The sequence below is a fragment of the Hylobates moloch genome, unplaced genomic scaffold, assembly GCF_009828535.3.
Source record: "Hylobates moloch isolate HMO894 unplaced genomic scaffold, HMol_V3 SCAFFOLD_16, whole genome shotgun sequence".
Lineage (NCBI taxonomy): Eukaryota > Metazoa > Chordata > Mammalia > Primates > Hylobatidae > Hylobates > Hylobates moloch.
Window position 1 is genome coordinate 6120239 of NW_026652291.1, and position 12636 is coordinate 6132874.

The window sequence follows — 12636 nt, forward strand, 5'->3', positions numbered from 1 at the left end:
TTACTTTATACCAAGATACTGCCTTCCCTCAATCTAGACACTGCTTTTCTTCTGTAAGTGGAACATTACATCCTAGAACCACTTTTGTCAAGCCAGGAAAACTGAGGTTTTGTAAATGTAATCACACCAAGTAAATTTATTTATTTTTAATTTTTTTTTGAGACAATCTCACCTAGTAAATGTATATCTGGCCAGTTCTGGCCTATTATTATATTTCAGCCTTTAAGAAATCTTTGATTTCCGAGTGTCATCTAATGTGCTAATTATCACTACATGGTTTGAGTGCATTTATTAACTTGAGAATCATGCTGCTTATATATTTAAGTTGGTATTAAAAAAGTGTTAATCAGAGTAAGGGCAAGACCAGAATCCTGTAGCATATCTCCAAAGACATCTCCCCAGGCTTACATCAACTCATGAATCAACATTTCGGGTTTGGTAATTTGCATGGATATAAATCCATCTAACCACACTTAACTCTTGAGTCTAGACACAGTATTAGAGTCTTGTTGGAAGACTGTGTCCTAAATAAACTTAAATGAACTTATGTCCAGCAATCCCCTATCACCACCAGTCTAGCAAACTGTAACAAAAGGAAATATGATCTGTGTCACCTGGCTTTTTCTTGAGACAGGGTCTTGCTCTGTCGCCCAGGCTGGAGCGCAGTCACGCGATCACGGCTCACCGCAGCCTTGATCTCTCAGACTCAAGTGATCCTCCTGCTTTGGTCTCCCAAGTAGCTACTACAGGCATGCACCTCCACATCTGGCTAATTTTTTGATTTTTTTTTGTAGTGATGAGGTCTCACTATGTTGCCCAGGATGGTATTGAACTCCTGAGCTTGAGTGATCCTCCAGCTTTGGCCTCCCACAGTACTGGTATTATAAGCGTGAGCCACCACCTCTGGCCTCACCTGGCCTTTTCTTATTGAAGCTCTGCTGGCTTGAGGGAATCAACTCTCCTTTCCCAAGTACTCATAAACTTGTTGACTCTTCCAACAAGATTCTAACAGATTATTAATAGGTTCCTAGCAGCCAAGAGCCATCGAATGGTTCTGTGTGAAAACCGAGACATTTACCAGATTCTAGTCTTCTATCATTAACTGCACTTTTAGGATTTTTCAAAACCTATGAATAATGATTTTATAAAGTCATCTGAAAATACTCTGGTATAAAATTTACCTGAGCTTAAAAATATGATCACTCTGTAATCTCCTGAGAGTGAATTTAATTCCTCTAGATTTTTTTGTCCTTATCCAATTTTAAAGAAAACAAGCAGAAAACACTGTCCTCCCTTTCAGACAGCAGTCACTGCTTTCAAATATAATGTCCTGAAATGAACTAGCCCATTTTATAGGCCACAGCTATGACCAATTTTTCTTTATGACATTCAATTTTAGCAACAGCATTTAAAATTTAAGAACCTCATTAACAAGTCGAATAGTTTTTATTGCTTGTTGGTGCAAACTACATTTTCAAAATGGAACAAATTTAAACAGGATTTGCCCAGAAATCAACTAATATGCTTGAATAATGCATTGCAATATAATCGAAATGAGATAAAAGAGGGAAAAAAACCCTAAAAGACACCAGCGGTAGTCACTCTGAATAAGACAATCTTGGGTAATTATTACATTCATAGTCAAGATTATTTAACAGGTAAGCATCCTAAGGGCACAACTTTAATCCAAATGTCTATCAATACTACTACCACTACCATCATCCATCCATTCTTTCATTCAGCAATACAGAGGGCTTATTAAACGTCAGGCAGTGTTCTAGGCGCTGAAAGCTCCTCGCTTTCATTCTAGCAACATCACTCATACAAACCTTTAGCGGGCACCTACAATTGAAAGGCATTGTGCTAGATATCTGTAAACAGCGATTTAGATCGAGATACACGAACATCACCAAGTTTCTCTTAAAAACACAGAAGACCACCCTTAAGAAATGCTCTTAGAAATAGTTCCTAACCTCAGATGACTTAGCGAAAGCTCCGTTTAACTGGCAATCTAAATTTAGGGAGCATTACCGAGCCTAACTTGGGCAGACAATCGTTTAGGAGCTGTCACATAACCTCTAGACTTACGCTCCAATTTTCTAAAGAACAATTTCTCTCGTAACAAACCAAATCAACCACCAGGAGCGGGTCCGTAAAGACGACGTCTCGGCAAGAACGAAATCTAATCGCGGAAGTGCCTTTTCCTCATTCTTAGTCGCACCCTCGTTACGTGCCTCTTCAAAACTCCAAAGTCGGAGTACCCTAGACATGGAACAACCTCCAAAAAGTCTCAGGCCTAGCCAAGGTTGGGACTAATACGCCGCGTAATAATCGGGGAGATATGAAGAGTCTGTGGCTACGAGACCGTGCGCGGTTAACACCGCTGCCCCTTTTGCCCAATCCCTAGAAAGTCCCCGAACTCTGACTGCCCCCCAGTGCGAAGGCCGCTACCAGTTCTAGGGTGAGCCCGGCCTCCCTGCCCCGCCCCGGCGCCTCAGACCCTCTCTACACGCCCGCCCCACAGCCCCGGGCCGCCCCCAAAGTTCAATGTGTACCGGAGGTTAGCGGAGGGAGGCAAAATCCGGAAAGAGAGACTCCGCCAGTGGATGGCGGCGGTTGGCCATAACCTACTCCGACCTCCAGATACGCGGCAGGTGGGCGGCGCTGCCCTCAGTCGGTGGGTCACTCACCCCTCGCTTCAGGTAAGCCCCTCAGCGACGTCTCTCCTTGCCGACTGCGGCCATCTTGCATGTGGAATGTCGGGGAACTACGTCATCACGCTGCGTCCTGAGACGAAACCAAGCGACCGGAGGGGCGGAGATAGTAGGATGCCTGTCAACCAATGCGAAGAAAGCAGAGCTCTCAAAAGAGGAACGAGCCGCCGCGCTCCTTCCCGCCCGCCCCGCGGGTCAGTGGCTGCTGCGTGCAGGGGGAGGAGCCAGCCACAGGGCCCATCTCATCGGTCCCGCCCCTCGGGGCGAAAAGGCCTTCTGGAGCAACCGAACCTGCTAACGGAACTTGGACGCGTAGGCGGGGCCCGGGTCGAGATTTGCCCAATCAAAGCTCTGGCGGGGGCGAACGCAGCCAGTTGCGACATCGGGGTTGGCGGCGGCTGAGCCGGCCGCTCTTGCCCCCGGGAGCTGCCAGCCCACTGGCTGGGGAGGACCCCGAACGGAACGCCGGCTGGGTGGCGGGGCGGGGCCGCGCCCATGCGTCCGAGGCGTGAGCCAATGAGCGGCGGCGGCGGCGGCGGCCCGGGGGCGGGGTCCGGGGCGGTAGGAGAAGGGTTGGGCCGCGGCCGCGGGGCCGTCTCAGGCTGCCGTCCCTCCCGTCCCGTCCGGCCGCCGCCGCCGCCACCGCCGCCACCGCCTGGAGGTTGGTTGAGGCGGACGGCGGGGTCCGGGCCGGAGTGCGTCGTTCCCGCTGCGCTAGGGGAAGCGGGCAGGTGAGTGCAGGCGGCGGTCTCTGCGCGCGGCCCGCGGTCTGCGGGGGAAACTCGCGCCGCGTCTCCGAGCTCTGCGAGGCCGTCCCTCGCCCTGGCCAGCGCCCCTCGGCCGAAGTCCGGCCCGCGTCCCCGCCAGGGTCCCCGCCGGCCGCTCTGGCCCCGGGGCTTGAAGGGGCAGGTGTGCGCTCGGGGTCCGGGGCGGGGATTGCCCGGCGGGGTCGGAGGGCGCCGGTCGGCCTCTGCCTCGGCTCCCTGCGGGGCGGGAGGCGCGCGCTCGCCGCTGCCCGGTCCTCTTGGACGCCCACGCTCCGGGGCCCCGCGCCACCCGGTCTCGAGGTGGTGCCAGGTGCAGGCAGCGCTCTCCCCGAGCTTGCCCCCCTGTCCCCGGCCCTCGCGCCTGCTCTCGGGTGGGGCCCAGGCCCCTCGCGCTGGTCGGCTCGGCTCTGCGCGCGGCCGGGTCGCGCTCCCATTTCCTTCCTTCCTCTCGTCACCCTGCTGCTCGGGGAAGGCTGTGCGGTTTTATGTTCCTCTCTGCGAGTTCTCGGTGCCCACCAGGGTGCCCGGGGACCAGCCCCTGCCTCCTCCCGCGCCGTCCAGTTAGGAAGACGGACGTAGGAAATAGGTCGTCTTTCTTCCCACGCGCCCCTGGCCGTGCTCCACACGCGCAGTGCCCTGCTAGGGAGAGGCATTCGGTGCTTTAGAGTTTGTCATTCCTGCGTTAAACTCTTCCTCCTCGTGGCTCCAGCCTGGCGATGCAACTCTTGTCTTCTCCCCGTCTCCACTCGGGAAAAGGAGCTGACAGTGACACGCGCCCCTGGCTGCGGGGCTCACCCCTGCCGGGCCAGTGTTGGAAGGAGGGCATTTCAGTGTTGCAAAGGCATTCGCGGTTTAGGACCACTCGGACCGTGTTATTTTGCTTTTCTAAATAAATAAAGTGATGTTTCAAAAGCAAAAATACTTTTAAAGTATACTGACAAATTAATTTTGCTTTTAAGAATCTTCGAAGAGTTACCCCTCTCTTCGTAGCCTGATCGTGGTGCTGATGAGGACACTATACATGGCGTTTGTCAAAACTCAGAACCGGACACTGAAAAGTGTGAATTTTATCTTATGTAAAATATACGTCTCCCTCTCCCGTTTTTCTTCTTGAAATGACCTTGCCAGTATTTCAAAACTGAACTAACCAGTAATAATCTCGGAGAAGTGTTTAGTATTTTAAGTGAATACATTTAACTCAAGAATATAGCAAAATAAAAGCAGTCTTCCTCTCCACTGTTAAAATTTGCCAAGACTTGCTTGAACCTTGCTGTATATACTGTGTTTATACGGGCTACCATGCGTGAAAGTCCAGCAGTACCGGATTAGTCCCAAGGGCTGCTGTGATTGATACTTTGGTGAAATTCCAACAGTTTACGGAGGAGTTTTTCTCCGGCCTAAGAAAGTAGTTTGCAAAGCCAAGTTCTCAAACAGCTACAGAACCTCTTTATTGGGACCCCAGACTATCTTGGATTTTAGCCTTCTGCTACCGCTTTCCTGTCTGCCTTCCAAATGATTGTAAGTTAATATCTGAAATGGAACTGTAGTCTGAAGGAGTAAAATGGTTGCTTCTCCGGTGTGCTAACATCTCAGTGCTTTTTTTCCTGGAATTGGAGTGGTGTTGGATTTGAAGATTAAAACATCTTATGTCTGTATGTACGGTAATAGCGAAAGCTTCTCGTAAGAGCACAGTGACTATTAGTAAGAAAGTGATGGCTGCTGCGCTGCTCTTCCGTGCCGTGGACATTTAGGCCACATTTTAAATGATAATTAAGCTTTTGCTTTACAAGCCACTGGATGATGACAAAAATATGGAGGTCGTACTCAGATACTTTTCCTATTTGAAGCTCAACCACTGGACAACTGTTTTTGTTTTGAGAGCTCTGATAAACGGTCACAACAGCCTCCTTGAAACGCAGTACTCTCCTGCCTGGAGGAGAATGACAGGATGACGGCACCGGGGAAAGTATGACCATCAGCGACAGAGGATTGCTTGGAGTGAATATTTAGTAGACAATCATTGAATTCAATGAAAACCAGGTGCATAGTTTGTGCTGTGTAGAGTTGTAGTAAAAATATGAGCAAAAATTCTACCTCTAAGTCAGGGTTACTCTGAATTCTTTGTGACTAGATGTCAGTGTAGTTTGAGGCGTACCAGGTTTCTTAAATGTTTGAATTACATAGAGTCTTTTTTCTTATCACGAATCCGAAGTAGGGTTTAGAACTGTAACTAATAATACTGTATCTTTCTTATGTGTAGTTGGATGAATATCCTTCTCTGAGAGGTTATTTATCTTTAGAGACTGGTTTGCCTGTTCCCTGGCTGCTGTGCCTGGTGCTTCTGTTGGGGGTGGAGAGGAAGAGTTTCAAGTGTGTTTCCTTCCCTTGGACCGAAGTCCTGGGAATGGAGTGGTGACTTTGTTCCCCCGAAGAGAAAGAACTAGGAGTCATTTATTGCTATGGCATTAAATGTTTTTAACAGAACAGTGAACTTATCTTTATTCTTATGTTACTTTGGATGTTGATTGTGGCCAGTTATAATATTTGCTTTCTCAATTACCTACCCTTATTTTTGGGCCCTTTTTTAATCAGTGAAAAATCTTTTGATTAGCCGTGCATCTTTTCTCTCTTGCTATAGTCATAGAAGTGTTTATCTGGGTAACAGTTTGTTCTGGGTCATATTTAACCAGTCAAGAGTATTAGACTAAAGAGTCTTGCTTTTACAATTTTCTACAGTTTTCACTTTTGTTTTCTTTACAATGGATTTCTGTCATTGGATTTCCTTTTAGCTTCTCATTTTTCTATTCATAAATTGGAGAGGTTAACTAACTTGATATGCAAATAGAATTAATTTACATAATATTTACTCTAAAGGTAAAAAATTCTATCAAAATATTAATATATATAATATATTTTCCTATTACAAAGAAGTTGAGACTTGGCTTTTTTTTTTTTGAGATGGAGTTTCGCTCTTGTTGCCCAGGCTGGAGTGCAATGTCGTGATCTCGGCTCACCGCAACCTCTGCTTCCTGGGTTCATTCTCTTGCCTCAGCCTCCTAAGCAGCTGGGATTACAGGCATGCGCCACCACGCCTGGCTAATTTTGTATTTTTAGTAGAGACAGGGTTTCTCCATGTTGGTCAGGCTGGTCTGGAACTCCCGACCTGAGGTGATCCGCCCGCCTCAGCCTCCCAGAGTGCTGGGATTACAGGCGTGAGCCACCGCACTGGGCTGAGACTTGGCTTTTGAAAAAAAATTAAGCCCACCGTACTGGGATTAATGGTCTTTTGAAAAAAAATTAGCATTTGCAAGATTAAGAAGTCTTGTTTTTTAACTCAAGCCAGAGATTAGCTATGTTGACCCCGTTTCCACTTGGGAGTCTCCTCTAAGTTTTGGATATAAACAGACCGTAAAAACGAGATAAAAACACAGATATTGAACATTTTCGACTGAGATAAATTTGAATGGAAGAAAACTGATTCCAAATGATTATAAAATTCAAATACCAAAGTTAAGACTTTGCAATTCTTTTTTTTCTTACATCAAGTACTTTCCAAGTAGAAATGAACTAGTAAGTCCAAACAGTCTTGGTTGACAATGGAAGACACATCTATCTTTGAAGTTAAGATTTTGAAAGGGATCTACTGATTACTAAGCCAAAGTGAATTCTTAGCCTTTTACAAGCCTAACCTCAGTACTGGGATGGGGAAGTAGGGGAGGGCAGAGGGACAGAGCAGGAAGAAATATTTCCACTGTTTTTTAGAAGGACAAAAAAAATTGTCTAGAGAATGTAGATAATGAAGTGTCTACACAGAACTTTTTATTTTTAATTTTTAATTGATAAAAAGATATGATACCTAGAACTCTTAATAAAGTATGCACTTATCTTAGGTTTATCACTATCTATGATCCTGAGTTTCACGTTCCATTTTTTAAGAATACAATTCATTAGGACATAACAGGTCTAAGAAATTCTTCCGACTAAATGGTTTACAATGTTCAGTCTCAGAAAATAGACGTGCCTTTTCAATATCAGCAGTTTTCCATTACACATATTTGAGAGGAAGTAAAGATTAGTGTTGACAAATACTTATTAAAGCTGCTTTTACCATAAAATATTTACTAGTGTCTAATAACGTTTTTGATTTGTCGTTTGTAATTTAGCTTTGCTGCATGTCATGGTCACCTCATGGTTCTGCGTTTTTCCCCGCAACAAAAGTGTGGCGTTGCAGAGATCACTGTGAGATGTGGTGGATTGGATGGAAGCTCTTCTGGAAGTTTTGCCCGTGTCCCAAATTTAACCTGCAGCTCCTCCTATGTATTTGGACAAAGCCAGCAAAATAACTATACTTTTAAAAGGCCAAAAAATAAAACCTTTACATGCGTATGTTTTATCAGCGCAAGGGAATAGTATTATTTTGAATATTAGGGATAACAGTGAACCTTTGGAGCTCTCATAAATGGGTTGGTTTTGAGCCAAACTCATGAAATATTATTGAGTATCAGTAAGATTTGTCATTGAGGTGTGCTGCTGAGGCTCTGACACAAACTGAGTCTATCATTTTGCATAAATTAATCAGTCTCTGTAAGCGTCAGCTTTCTCATCTGTGAAGAGGGCTTGTTAAAACCTATCTTATATTGTGTAAAATGCTTACCTCAATTCCTGATCATATAATAAATGCCCAAATGACATGATTGTGATGGGGGCGATCATATTGGAGAACTGCCATGGACACAGGACATGGCAAGGATGATCCTGAAATAAAGAACATGACAGCATGAATAGTTGCATTTAGGTTCAAAAACTCAGTTGTTTAATATAGCACATCTATCTTGCTGAAGATCATGAAAGGTTTAGTTGATTACTGTCTTGTCCTAAAGGCTATGGGACCATGTTGCATCATCTTTGTGTTTGAGATTAGATTCTCAGGAAATGTGCAGGAATGAGGGAATGAATTCACTGGGCTCATAGAAAAGCTAGGGCAGTCTTAGAAATATTAGTCAAATTTCTTTGAGTTCCAGGAAGGTGGATAGTCCATCTCAGAGCACATCCTGAAGGGTTTTGTTGACTTTAAAACAGTTCATTGAAGTATAATATGCTTAATTGATTTTGCTCACTTTTGAGAAATATGTAGTAATGAGGGGCACACTAAGCCTGGAGAAGACAAAACTTTAGGGAGACACAAAAGCTGACAGGTCAGAGAGGATGGTGAACTTCTCTGCAATATCGTACTGGAGGGGCTCACAAAGCAGGAGATTGCCTTGGAAGTGAACGTGCAGCTCTGCTGGCTGCCTAAAGGCAGAAGCTTTGGATCTGCCTTTTTCACTTACTGGCAATCCGCCTTAGGCTGTGTGTTTGTTAATCAGGAATAACATGCTCTCTCTGTCCTGCCTGTCTTATATCCTTCTCAGACTTGGATCAGGTGAAGTACTGATCGTGACTGCTCCATAACATCCAGCGCCATGATCTTAAACACGCGTGGGATTGAGAACTACTATGCATAACCCCAGAGGTCTCCTCTAATCCTGTTGCTCCTTGGTTTTAGAATCCAGAATCCTTATGTTAAGGAATGTGGGTGGTTTGAAGGTAATTTCTTGACGGATTACAGCTGTTTCTTCACACATAACATTGTCTTTTTTATTTTAGAAAGATATAATAGGAAATGATTATTCATGATACCCAATGATTTTTTGCTTTACGAAAGGTTTTTTTGGTAACTTCCATTAAATAGGAACCTCGTGTTAATTTATTTGCAACTTCATTCAATGGCAGTTTAAAACTAAAACCTACTATGTAATGAAAAGTCAGTCAGAAATGTTTAGTTATTTCCAAAATTATTGTGTTAGTGGAAAAATAGCAAAAAAAAAAATTGTGAAAAGCAACAACTGTGCTTATTTATTTATTTATTTATTTTTGAGACAGAGTCTTGCTCTGTGGCCCAGGCTGGAGTGCAGTGGCACGATCTTGGCTCACTGCAACCTTTGCCTTCTGGGTTCAACTGATTCTTGTACCTCAGCTTCCCAAGTAACTGGGACTATTTTTAGCAGAGACAGGGTTTCACTGTGTTGGCGAGGCTGGTCTTGAACTCCTGACCTCAGGCGATCTGCCCGCCTTGGCCTCCCAAAATGCTGGGATTACAGGCATGAGCCACTGTGCCTGGCCAACAACTGTATTTTTAAAATCTCAAGTTATAATGCTTATATGGGACAGCCCAAATTGTTCTGTATCAAGATTAAATTTTGATCAAATTAAAATTTTATTTGCATGCAATTTATAGGTCTGTATACATCCTGGTACTTAAGTAGTTACCGAGTTGAAATTAATTCCACCTTCTTCCCTGCCTGCTTGCCTTGACTTCTTGGTGCTTTTGAATTGTGGCACATCAGTTCTTTTATTTATTTATTTATTTATGAGACAGAGTCTCACTCTGTCGCCCAGGCTGGAGTACAGTGGCTGGATCTCGGCTCACTGCAATCTCCACCTCCTGGGTTTAAACATTTCTCCTACATTAGCCTCCTAAGTAGCTGGGATTACAGGCCTGCACCACCATACCAGGCTAATTTTTGTATTTTTAGTAGAGATGGCGGGGGTCTCATCATGTTGGCCAAGCTGGTCTTGAACTCCTGACCTCAAATGATCCACCCGCCTTGGCCTCCCAAAGTGCTGGGATTGCAGGTGTGAGCCACTGCCCCTGGCCCAGTTCCTCTTTTAATTAGAAGATTGGAATGATAGGTGCCGGTTAGCCATGTAAACTGCTATGACTTGGTATGGCATGGCGCTGCTACTAGGCCCTGCTACTGTGCAAAGCCAGAACACGTTTCTGGTATGTATAAGTTTCAGCTAACACCGTACCATGGCACTTTATCTGTAGGAAAGAAAACATTGCACAATTAAATACTTTTCAGTTTGGGAATGTCTTCATTTTCCTAACTCATCATCCTGTAATTTGTGTATTTAATTCTGAATGTAGTAATCTGATCCTGATGGCCGGCAAAGTATTTTAGTAAGAGTGAGAAAAGAGTATTTCCTATTCTTCCTACACGAAGATTAGGCCCTCACACTCTCTTGAGTGTGCTTTACAGCTTGAGAGCCTGAGGTGGAGGAAGCCATCCTTGGGACCATTGTCTCCCTTAGTCAACCCAGCTGTGAAGTTGGGTCAACGCAGGATACATTGAAAAACAGATGCTGTGCTTAAGCTAAGGTTTCCTGGATAAATTGCCAGATAAGTGTAATCAAAAATGTTTATTCTAGTTCTGTTTAGTTGAAAGCAGCATTTTCGAGGGAACTCAAGGAATACACAAATAAATATCCTTTCCATTTAGAGTGTTTGAAAAAAAATGCAAGTGAATTACATCCAAATCAGTTCATTATGTGTGAACTATACTTTGTAAAAATGGGTTAGGTATTTAGCACCCCTTACCCCACCTCCACTCCCACTCCCCGCATTAGCCAAGGTCACTAAATGTGCTTTCTTGTTTCTCCTGACCCATTTATTCCACGATTCAGGTTAGATGGAGAAGAATCGCTTGATTGGCAGAGGTGGTGGTTGATTACAGATGCCCCAGTATATTAGTCAGCACTTTAAATAATAATTGAGTATGTCATTCATTTCTCTGTCTTCTAAAGCCTGTCTTGTCTGTTAGATGGGGAGGTTGTTGGTGGACTTGTAAGTGGTATATGGTGTTTTAAAGGGCCAAAGTTTGAAGATTCTGTAGACTTTAAAAATATCTTTATGGTGAAGAAATGTAGATATGTGTGAAACTCTTGGCTTAGCTGTTCCTTTTTATAGATACCCCTTCCTCTGAATGAGTAACTATAATTGTATAATTCATGTATCAATCCTGTATTGCTACTCTTCATATTTTCTTTTGTCTTAAGTATTATTTAAATCATTTTTTGGTCCTATATTTTCCTGTTTTCTTTAAGATAATTCAGTAAGTATTTGTAAATTATACCTGATTTCAGTCTAAACTTTGTGGAAAAAAATTTTTGATTTAGCATTGTACCTTTTGGCTAATATTTGTAATTTAACTTGAGTGTGTATGTGTATACACATATAATTAATTTAGTATGCATTTATATTTTCCTAATATAAATATTGGAAATAAATATTGAAAATGAACATTTGGTCTTTGTGGGAACTTGATGAATGTTTAATATATTTTTTTCATGAAGAGCATGAAGGATGTTCAGAATACCTATTTGACTGTTTCATTTGTTTAAACTTGTAATTTAGCCCCAAATTCAGCTGAAATGATCATGAAAATTATTCACTGTGTATAACAGACTTTTGAATCATAAATGAAAAGGGTAGTTATTTAAATCCATAAGGTTGGGGAACTTACATGGCATGAATCTTTTTTGATCACTAAAAGAAGGCAATATGGGGTGAATTTAGGAAACCACACATACTGGATACTAACACCTTCTCACACTGAATCTTAAAATTTAGTCATCCTTCTTGAATTGTACTTTATTTCTTGCCCTTCTATGTTTAGTTACTTATGTGTTTTAGGAATTATCCATGTTGCTTTATTTTGAGTGTGATTCTTGGTTTCCCAGCCTCATCCTTGGGAACTGCAGGCCTGGTTTTGTCCAATTTTGTTGTCTTCTGCAACAGCGAACATACTATAGGCACAGAGACGTTGTGCAGCTTAGTTTAATCAAGCTTGCCTATACTTAGAGTCCACCTATATATGCTGGAGCTAATGCAGGATTTCAGTGGGTCTGCTGCTTGGCAGCTGTGGTCTCTTGGCCAAGTCACAGCCCTCTCTAAGCCTCCTGACAACTGGCTGTGGTCACTGCTGGCCTCTGTGGGCTATGGTGGGGATGCAGGGAGGTCATGGGCGGATGCTCGTGTCCTTGGTCACAAGTGCCCACGGAGCTTTTCCCTGTGCTTGGGCCGTAAGCTTTCCTTTTCTATCAGAAACAGACTAATTCCTGCTTTATTGCTTTCTAAAGACCAATAATGCTTTAAAAATTCCAGTTTGTTTTTCAGAGTCTCTCTTATTAAATGTAATGTCCTAAAGCTTTTCTATCTAAAACTGGACTTTGAAAACAGAACATCTTTAAAAAAAATTTTTTTGAGACAGGATTCTGCTATGTTGCCCAGGCTCCAGCCCGATGGCTCTTCACAGTTGTGATCATAGCTCGCT

General features: G+C 43.7%; 2 protein-coding genes across 6 annotated transcripts in view; one reads left to right on the plus strand and one right to left on the minus strand.

Annotated features, from left to right (window-relative positions):
• The window catches only part of CCNK (cyclin K), a 30762-nt gene extending 27633 nt beyond the window's left edge, over positions 1-3129 (minus strand). Inside the window, exons 1-2 of one of the 3 annotated variants that reach the window (XM_058429414.1) lie at positions 3006-3129; positions 2691-2832 (exon numbers count right to left, since the gene is read on the minus strand). The gene's annotated coding sequence lies outside the window, so the exon portion shown is untranslated. Of the gene's footprint in view, positions 1-2555; positions 2896-3005 lie in introns of those variants that run through there. The other 2 variants (XM_032134827.2, XM_058429415.1) reach the window with 2 other exon arrangements.
• Positions 3130-3273: 144 nt separating this feature from the next.
• SETD3 (SET domain containing 3, actin N3(tau)-histidine methyltransferase) overlaps positions 3274-12636 on the plus strand; it is an 85365-nt gene continuing 76002 nt past the window's right edge. For all 3 annotated transcript variants that reach the window (XR_004244557.2, XR_004244556.2, XM_032134824.2), the window contains exon 1: positions 3274-3445. The gene's annotated coding sequence lies outside the window, so the exon portion shown is untranslated. The remainder of the gene's footprint in view (positions 3446-12636) is intronic.